This window comes from Acomys russatus, chromosome 4 (assembly GCF_903995435.1).
Source record: "Acomys russatus chromosome 4, mAcoRus1.1, whole genome shotgun sequence".
NCBI lineage: Eukaryota > Metazoa > Chordata > Mammalia > Rodentia > Muridae > Acomys > Acomys russatus.
This window is the reverse complement of record NC_067140.1, coordinates 2,896,835-2,907,504: the sequence shown is the minus strand read 5'-3', so window position 1 is coordinate 2,907,504 and position 10,670 is coordinate 2,896,835. Positions and strand designations below refer to the sequence as shown.

Below are 10,670 nucleotides of genomic sequence, written 5' to 3'. Positions count from 1 at the left end.
CCAGAGCCGACGTGTAGCTCCAGTTACTGACCATTCACAGAGCAGCTGGAAGCAGCACTAGCCTTCCACACACATTGTTTCATTTACTCTTTTTTTTTCCATTGAACTCTGTATATTTACTTTATTATTGTTGTTGTTTAATCAATTAGCTCCATTTTCAATCTTCTTTTTAAAATACTTTTATTTTATTACACATGTATAAAACAAACTACATACAGCAGGGTGACCCATGTGACAATCACGGGAATAATGAGTCCTATACATGTTACATTCGTAGTGACTTGGCCATCTGCATTCGTCTCGTTTGAAGTAAGTGTCTTTCCTTTCTTGTTGGGTCTAGATTTCCAAATGAGATTCAATAGCTATCCTATCTCAACTCTAATAGCTTAACTTCTTTATCTTGATCTAAAACAGTCTTCTCCCCTAACCAGCTAAACTTACTTATAAAACTATACTATCTTGTCTTCAATGCCCCTCAGAGACCTGAGAAGGAATAAAACTTAAATTCCTGAGTGAACCAGCAGTGAGGGTTAGCAGCTTCCAAAATGTACAAATTGACTTAAGAGAGTTTACTCCCTGACCAGTTACCCAAAACACTTTATAATGGTGGAGCTTCATTTTCAGCTTTCTGGCCTAATATTTTTGCCAGACTTGTTCGCAGGGCAGGAACTATTGAGGACTTGCTTACCCTGACTTGGCAGAGTGCGGCAGTCCACTCTGCCTGCATCTAAGTAGCCCATTTTTAGGCAGATTCTGTTAGTGGCGGAACGGGGACATTTTGCCCAGTGGCTATTTTGCCACCTTTGAAGCCATGTCCATAAGGAGGCTCTTTGATGCTCATCATCTTCTTTGAGGTCGGCTGGGTGTTGTCAGGAGTTAACTTGTCTTGTTGTCGAAGAAATTTAGGATTGGAAGAACAACTTTAAATGCCATATTCTGGGTGTCTCTGAGGCTTTTGAAGACCTTATTCAACTATTTTACCTCATGTATCTTTGATAGAATCATATCTATCTAAGACTTTGGATATGTATTCTCGTGTTACTATCCTGTGAAGTGTGCACAGCCTCAGTATTAGCACTTTAAAAGGAAGGACATATTCTGACTACAGCCTGTTTTATTTTTTGTTTCATTGTATTTTTTTATCTGAATCCAGTGCCTTTATTTTTATTTGAAGATGAACAGGATCAACACACCCGGCAGCTCTAGTGACCTTTGCTCACAGCACTGAGAAGCAGTGAGCTTAGCAGAGTCTCTCCATGGCAAAGCATCTGGACAGTAGCTCTGTTCTTTAGAAGAGCGACCAGGCACCAACACCTGTGCAGCCACCAGAGCAAGCTGAACCGTCAGGGCTTCCCTGAGGTGGGAGCCTTGGGTTGTCTCCTAAACACATCTCAAAAGATGCCACTGCCTAATTCTGGACTGAGTCTCCTTGTTAATCCACCTACAGACCCTCTTCCTGTGGACCTGGTTTTGGCAGAATGTCATCTTTTTCAGAGTTGCTGTTCTGAAATCAACACTTTGACTCCATCAGAATACCAAGCGCCCCCATAGAGGGAGCCTTACCAAACACAGACGGGATGTGATTGTCTAGAATCTAAGGATGGGCAGCGGGAAAACTCACCCTAAAACATCTATCTTCCCGTGGCTCAGGACTCCCTGCGAGGGATGAGAAGGCTAGAAATGGCATGCTTCGCAGGACTCCACAACACTGCGCGTGTGCGGTACCCCAAGACTGCTGGCCTCTGCAGCGCCCCTTCTTCCGAGACAGCTGCTCCCATACAGCTTGGGCACATAGTCATCCCACTCTGCCTCGTAGCACGTGCCAGGCCACTGGGGCTCCCAGGGGATACTTCTTGCGTAAGGCCACACCTCAAACTTGCAGTGGTCTCCAGACCTCTTGCTGGGGATCTGCTCGGCACAGTTCAGTGGCTTATCCTGTACACCAGCCAGATATAATGGTGGAGGCCCGTGCCACGGGGAGGCCCAGAGGCCACCTCATCTGAGAGGACCATGCCACTGCTGATGTCACTGCCCCTCTCATGTTGACCACCAGAAAATGGTACCTGAATTTGGAGTCCTCCTGCTAGGAGCATCAGGGTCTGTGAGGACCAGGATGTAGAGTTTTCTTGGATTAAGACTGTACAATGAAAGGCCGCTAGGCCTATTTGTGACCTGGGTGGGCATCAGCACTTTGCCCAGCTTGCCCACCCCTACATGCTGCATGTGGCCGCCACCTCCAGCAGGCTCAGCGGCACTGCCCACTGGCTGATGTTGGCCTGCATGGTGATGGCAGGATAGAGGGCACACGCTGAGTCCTGAGTGCCGCGAACCCAAGATGCTTCTATGGCCTGCCTTTTAGCTATTGTGAGCATATAGTTTCACAATATGGCAATACTTTTTTCATATTGCCCAATTTTGTTTTGTTTTTGAGGCAGGGTTTCTCTCTGTAGCCCTGACTGTCCTGAAGCTCACTATGTAGACCAGGCTGTCCTCAAACTCAGATATATGCCTGCCTTTGCCTCCTGAGTGTAGGGATTAAAGACGTGGGCCACCACCACAGAGTGTCCCAAATATTATTCAACTAGGCAGGGGAGAGTCAGTTCCGGGTCTAGTAGGTACCAGTCCTCCATATAGCAGCCATCAGCCCTATGCAGTTTTTTCACTTTGAACTTAGTTAAACCAAGTAAAATGTCAGCATCCGCTCCCCAGCTGTGCTTCAGATGCTCCCTTGCTCAGTCAGGGTAGCTGCTGGATGTTGTATCAGGTGATTTGAAATTACAGGGTAGATGTTTTCATTATCCCAGAGGGTGATATTGGGTAGTGCTGAACTAGAATATACTTAAAAGCACTCTACCAATTCAGTAATATAAGACAAGCCAGTGGAGTGCTAGAGAGAGAGCCAGCTGTTAAGTTTTTAAGAATTTTTGCAAATTGGCTAAATATAGCTATTTAAGACATTAAATTATACAGCTATTTAAGTGAAAGAAAACATGCTGAAAATTTAACTCTTCCTTTCCTGACTTTATTACATTTTACCGTTGTCTGAGCATGTGTGAAGGCCTATATGCATGTAATAAATACCTCACTGGTGGAATGTGATGAGACAGTATATATACCACGGCACAGTTTGTTTCCAAGAGTAACATTTGTCATTTGATTTGCCCACCTTTATTTACACCACAAAATTTGCATATGTGGTAAAGCAGAGCTTGGTTTATTGTTTTGTCGATTATCTAACCTAATAATGGGGAACGGTTACTAGAGATTCCTATTTTAAAATATGTCACCTCTGGTATGGTGGCGCACACCTGGGACCCCAGCACTTGTGGCACAGAGACAGGAGGACACGAAGTTCAGAGTCCCCTTCAGCCACATCATGAGTTTGATGCTGGCCACAGCTACCATACACGCAGAGTGTTATGACTACAGCACTGACCCTGTGGATAGTTTGACTTTGTCTTTTTTGTTACAGTCATGGCTTACTTATTGATGTAAACAAAAAGAGTTGGGCTGGAGAGATGGCTCAGAGGTTAAGAACACTGACTGCTCTTCCAGAGGACCTGAGTTCAATTCCCGGCACCTACATGGTGGCTCATAAGCATCTGTAATGAGATCTGATGCCCTTTTCTAGTTGTACATGCAGACATGACGTTGAGTACATAATAAATAAATCTTTTTTTAAGTTTATATTGAAAAATAAAATCATTCATATTACATTTCAATTGCTATCCCATCCCGTGCATCCTCCCACTCCTCCCTCCCTCCCACTTTCACCCCATTCCCCTTCCCTGTGACTGTGATTGAGGGGGACCTCCTCCCCTTGAATATGATGCTAGGGTATCAAGTTTCTTCTTAGAAGTCTGCTATCCTTCCTCTGAGTGCCATTGGGCCTCCCCATCAAGGGGACATGGCCAAATAAGGGGCACCAGAGTTCGTGTGAAAGTCAGTCCCCAGTCTCCACTTAACGGTAGAGAATAGTCTGTCCCTTGGCTAGGTCTGAATAGGGGTTTGATGATGACTGCACATATTGTCCTTGGTTGGTGCCATAGGGCACACAGAACCCCTGGGCCCAGATCTGCCCATCATAGTGTTCTTCTTGTAGGTTTCTAGGACCCTCTGGATCCATCTATTTCCCTATCTCCTATATTTCTCCCACCTTAGGGTGTCCTCACCACTATCCCATTTTCCTGGTAAGTAAAGACTTTCATGAGACATGCCCCTTGGCCTAGTGTCCAGTTATAAGTGAGTATATACTATTTGAGTCTCTCTGCTTCTGGGTTAAGTCACTCATTATGATCATTTCTACTTCAATCCATTTGTCCACAAATTTCGGGAATTCCTTGTTTTTAATAGCTGAGTAGTATTCCATAGTGTAAATGTACCACTGTTTCTTTATCCATTCTTCTACTGAGGGACATTTAGGCTGTTTCCATGTTCTGGCTATTATGAATAAGGCTGTTGCCAAAGTATTTGTACCAACTTATGCTTCCAACTGCAGTTTATAGGATATTTTTTGCTTCATGTCATTGTCAACATTTAATATTCATGCCAATATTAAATTTTTAAGCAATATGGACATCTTAAAATGTAACTTTTGGGGGCTAGAGAGATGGCTCAGAGGTTAAAAGCACTGCCTGTTCTTCTGGAGGTCCTGAGTTCAATTTCCACCAACCACATGGTGGCTCACAGCCATCTGTAATGTGATTTGATGCCATCTTCTGGTGTGCATAAAGACAGAGTACTCATCTACATAAAATAATAAATCTTTTAAAAGTGAAACTTTTCTCTCAAAAATCTACTTCATAGATATTTGTCTTTACTTCCATGTTTTCCCCCATTTTGCAATATTTGTGTGTGTGTTCTTGGTATATGTATATATGCATGTTTTACAAAAACATTATTTCAATAAAAATTGGATCACATTATAACTGTTCAGCAGCCTCCTTGTTTTGTGTTTTTTGCTCTGTTTTGTTTGAGATGAAGGAGTCTAACTTCACAGTCCAGGCCAGCCTGGAGCTCAGGGCAATCTTCCTGTTTCGTCCTCTAGAGGGTTGCAATTACCATGTGCAAGTCACTCTTCTAGACTGACGGGATATATCCAAGGCAGCCTAAGACCCTAGTGTGCAGGGAGCTACATCTTAGCAGAAGAAATGGTTAACTGAACTATAGTGTGGGATGCAGCCCACCGTGGAGTGCAGAGTGCCTGCCTAGAATATACTGCACTCTGGCTCAGTCCCTAGCACTGCAAATATATATGCTAATAAACTAATCAATTAATTAGGTTGGGCACAGGCTGTGCTTAGCATGCATGAAGCCCAGACTTTCCCCAGCAAGAATAAATGAATAACTGGATGCTACACTGGAAGGTATTCTGGGCTGCAGAAAAAAGGCAAATCAAACAAGGGTAAGAGAGACTGAGGCCTGTAGGAGAGGCACTGTCCTTACTGCAGCCTGTGTCCGTTCGTTCACCTACCCATCATTCCCACAAGAGAGTGACATTATTCTGGGTGCTGCTGATGCATTGTGGACAAGGTGTCTGATAGACAGTCCAACACATGTGCAAGTGCTGTGATCGATGATCAAGAAAGGCTTCTCTGAGAAGGGAGCACATGGGCTTTCCACAGAAGCTCTTCTGAGAAACTAATGTTTTGAATTCTCTCTCTTGTTCCTAGGATCTGTGGTACAGAAGAAGTAGTGATCCCTTGTGTTTCTGACAGTGACTCAGGAAGTGTAGGCCTACAGCTGAGCAACTTAGAAGACATTCAGGAGGATGTACTGTTGGACCCTAGCGCAAAATGTTGGACCCTGGGAGTCCAATTCGGTAAGGGGTCGCCGCGAGAAACCACTCAAGTCACACCAGCTGAGAGGTATAGGTAAAATTTATTACTGACACACCAGAAGTCCCCATTGTTGATGTGTCAGGGAGGCAAAGGACCCCTAGTAGCTGTTACAGACTGCTTATAAATACTAAAACCGCAAGCCAGGGGGAGGAGCTGATCTTTAAACTGATTGGTTGGGCTGCTGTATCTGAGGTGTGTGAGCAGGATGATTGGCTCAGGCCGGGTTAACTGGGGGTCAGAGAGCAGGCCATGTGGGGGCTTTCTGCACGGGGTATTTTCCTAAAGCTGCAGATGGTGGTTTCTTGGAACTAGGGCAGGGGTCAAACCGCCCCGAGCTTGGCCTTGTTTTTCAGGCTTTTCAGTACCTAGTGTTGAACTTACAGGTGAAGGGAAAGGACATTTCTTTTTAGTGAGTGGGGAGAAGGATTTTTCCCAGCTTTCTTATACTAGGAGTTGAACCCAGGACTTCACACATGCTTGGCAAATGCTCTACCCCAAGCTACACCCTAGACTTCTCTTTTAAAGTGCAGCCAACAGCACTTATTGCTCCGGCAGAGCACCAGGTTCAAGTCCCAGAACCCATATGATAGCTCACCCCATCTGTTAACTCCAGTTCAGAGAGTCCAGTGCCTTTTTTGAGACTATGAGCATTGCATGCACATGATGCACAGACACACATGCAGACAAAGCATGCATATGCATAAAGTAAAAATAAATAAATGTAAGGAAAAAAGTCCAGCCAAGAGATATTGATTGAATAATTGCTGGGTGACCAGCTTTTAGCTAGTTTTTGATGATTAATTTGGTTCATGATTTTAAAACTTTGAAAACAGATTGGCACAATGAGAGCATAGCATTAGTCCAGACACATAGGAAACTAAACTTGGTCCTGAGAGATGGTACTGCAGACTGCTGCAGGGTGAGTGCTAGAGGGAGTCCCAGAAAGGAAAGGCCAGTGTGCCTAGCAGCCGGGAAGTCTCCATGTTGAAGGCGGCATCTAGACTGGCCTGCAGAATAATTATCCTCATGTATAGCACACAGGAAATGAGTACAATAATACAGCAGTAGCTGTGACGAACCTCCATGGTCCCTGCCATCTGCAGCTGGCAGAGCAGAAAAGCGACCTTCCAAAACACAGTAATTAAAGCAGTTGTGGAGGTGTAGTACGCACTGTGGAAGAATTAAACAAGAGGCTGAGAGATGGAACCCCTACCCCTGGGAGATGGAAGGACCCTGACGAGATGGGAGCGGAGCTCATGTGCAGGAATCACATGCACTCAATCGTAGCTCAGCAGGTATCAGTGCCCTGCGGTGCCCTGACATGGTCAGATTCCTCGAGACTCAGCATGAGCAGAGCAGGTGCCATGCATTTAGAGACGCACAGCTAGAATTAGGTATAATCCTCGCAATGGGGTGTGGTGGTCAGTGTATTTGGTATCTCAAAGATTATTATTGGCCAGGAGGTGTTTAGGGCTGAGACCTGAATGTAGGAACCAGCGAGGAGGAGAGAGGCAACAGTGTGTGGGAAGGAAGGGGAGATGTAGGCAGAGGGAGCAACCTGTGCCAAGACCAGAGGGAAGTGAGCACGTGGCTTTAGTTAAAGTATAATCTGCTTTAATTGAAGTAGATGAGAAGAAGTGCAAGAAGGTCCCAGCTGGGGCATCCAGGAAACCAAGGAGAACACAGAAGTAGGGCTGAACTCCTCACAGGATCCATTTAATGTTTTCAACTTGGTTTCAAATCTTTTCTGGCTCCAGGACAGGAGAGCAATGTTTGATATAAATTCAAGTCATACTAAGTGTGTGGCAGCTCCTTGAATCAAGTTTTAAAAGTATTTGTGGTTAAGTTCAGACCGCTAGGATTTTCAGTTGTTTGTGGAATGCTGATTTTTTTTTTCTCTAATAAGGCATCAGTTTTCTCATTATGCTTGTTCTCTGACAGGAAGATGACACTTATATCCTTAGGACAAGATGCTGTACCTCCTCGCTGCAGCCAAGAGAAGCTGCTTTTTGATGCTTGTGTAGGCTTCCGGTACAGTGTTAAAAAGTCTAGGATTCCAGGTCCTGGACCCTATAGCAGAAGCAGCAGAGCCCCTTGTTCTAAGTTGAAAGTTGATTGTAAAACTTTAATGACAGTGTTTGCCCATTGGTGCTCTGGATCAAGACGGAAGGGTTTTTAGAAATTATCTTCCTGACCAAATCCATGGGATCGCTGTGACCCAAGGACATGCTGGTCTCCTCAAAACTTCATCCACTTGTTTATTCAGACTCAGACTGTCAGAGAAGGTTCCAGGAGAGCTGGTCAACAGTCAGCAGAGGCATTCAGACTTGAGATTTAAAGGTTGTTATCTTTACCGTTTTGCTATGGTTTGGGAACACTGATTTTGCAGCTGAGAAAAAAATGAGAGTTGGAGGAGGGAAGGGCGTTGGTCCCGGCAGGCAGGAGAAGCTGTCCCGGCAGGCAGGAGAAGCTGTCCCGGCAGGCAGGAGAAGCTGTCTGCCCCACACGAGTGCTTTGTACCACTCAGCAGCATCACCACACAGAGGCATCATCCAGTGTCTCTCTTTTGGTATTAGATACGGACATCTCTGACATTCCTGGACTCACTGAGGAGCCCCTTTAAGACAATCTGAGATGCCTAACTCGCTGGGCACCCCTCAATTAGCATAGTGTTGTGAGGCTGGTTGTGAACATCCAGGAGATTTTACGTGGTGAGCTAAACAGACATAGAAAAATTTGATGAGCTATCCAATTTATTCTCTATAGTAAAAAATATTTTGTGGGGGGGTGGTGGTGCACACCCTTAATCTCAGCACTCTGGAGGCAGAGACAGGCAGACTTTGAGTTCTGAGTTCAACGCTGGCCTGGTCTATAATGCGAGTTCTAGGGCAGCTAAGTCTACACAGAGGAACCCTGTCTCAATAAACAAAAACATTTTTGAACATACTTCATTGTTTATGTGTGTGTGTGTATGTGTGTGTGTGTGTGTGTGTGTGTGTGTGTGTATACACACACACACACACACACACACACTTTATGGGGTAAAAAATACTTTTTATTCTTATAATTTGTGTGTGTGTGTGTGTGTGTGTATATATATATATCAAGCAAAATAAATGTTAGAGCCATAATACAAGTTACTGGCCAATCTCTAACTTCGCTTTCTTCACATAACCACGATTAGCATTTTCTATTCCCCACAAATGACTATAATTACAGGGAAAACAGTTGTGTGTGTTCTAGGTGAGTAGCTGTAAATCTGTGTGGGGTCCCACTGTTGAGGTGACCCTGTCACACAACCTGTGAGAGTGTAAGAAAACTTACCATGGCCTGAGGGGAGGAAAGGCTCCTCTGAGGAAGTTACCTTTGAGCTCAGACCTGAGGGGTACAAGGAGAAAGAGGAAGTTGCAATTGCGGGAGTGGAATACTACAAAAGTAGTCAAAAGGGACCCGGCGTGCTGGAGGGACTCAAGCTTCTCATGCTGAAGTCGTGCTGATACAGGGGGCAGTGATGCAAGAGAAGGGAAAGACATAGGCTCGGGCTGACGGGGCTGCACCTTGACAACAGGCTCCCCTACGCAGTCCTGGAGCTAGCTGTTCCCCTACGCAGTCCTGGCTGTCCTGGAGCTAGCTGTTCCCCTACGCAGTCCTGGCTGTCCTGGAGCTAGCTGATCCTCTACGCAGTCCTGGCTGTCCTGGAGCTAGCTGATCCCCTACGCAGTCCTGGCTGTCCTGGAGCTAGCTGTTCCCCTAAGCAGTCCTGGCTGTCCTGGAGCTAGCTGATCCCTACGCAGTCCTGGCTGTCCTGGAGCTAGCTGTTCCCCTACGCAGTCCTGGCTGTCCTGGAGCTAGCTGTTCCCCTATGCAGTCCTGGCTGTCCTGGAGCTAGCTGTTCCCCTACGCAGTCCTGGCTGTCCTGGAGCTAGCTGTTCCCCTCTGCAGTCCTGGCTGTCCTGGAGCTAGTTGTGTACACCAGGTGGGTCTTGAACTCAGAGATTTGTCTGCTTCTGCCTCTTATCAATTATTATCTTGGCTGGTTGTGGTGGTGCACGCCTTCAATCCCAGCACTTGGGAGGCAGAGGCAGGCAGATCTCTGTGAGTTCCAGGCCAGCCAGGTCTACAAAGTGAGTCCAAGACTGTCAAGGCTACACGGAGAGATCCTGCCTTGAAAAGCAAACAAAAAATAATTATTATCTTTAGCTTAAAAATAAATGTAAACTCCTAGCCCTTGGGGAGGCAGAGGCAGGAGTATCACTGAGTTTTAGGCCAGCCTGGTCTACAAAGTGAGACTGAGACAGCCAAGGCTACACAGAGAACCCTGTCTCCAGAAACTAAAATCCAAAAAACTAAAAACACAAACAAAACAACAAAAAACAAAAACAAATACAAAATCTTAAACAACTAAGTAGAGTATAAGAAAGCAAATGGCAGTGACTGGAGAGATGGCTCAGTGGTTAAGGGTACTTGCCACTCTTGTACAGGACCTAGGTTCTGTTCTCAACACCCGAATTGGCATTTCCCAACTGCCCATAACTCCAATCCTAGATCCAACATCGTCTTCTGACCTCGAGGGCAGCTGGCACACACATGCTGCACATACATACTTACATACATACATACATACATACATTCCTACATACATACATACATACATACATACTTACATACATACATACATACTTACATACATACATACATACATACTTACATACGTACATACTTACATACATACATACATACATACTTACATACGTACATACTTACTTACATACATACATACATACTTACATGCATACATACATACTTACATGCATACATACATACTTACAT

General features: G+C 45.1%; 2 pseudogenes; both read right to left on the bottom strand.

Annotated features, from left to right (window-relative positions):
* Nucleotides 1-1,674: 1,674 nt before the first annotated feature.
* On the bottom strand, nt 1,675-2,282 carry LOC127188335 (phosphatidylethanolamine-binding protein 1-like; annotated as a pseudogene).
* A 5,155-nt stretch (nt 2,283-7,437) lies between these two features.
* Nucleotides 7,438-10,670, bottom strand: part of LOC127188334 (transcription termination factor 1b, mitochondrial-like) — a 12,973-nt pseudogene continuing 9,740 nt past the window's right edge.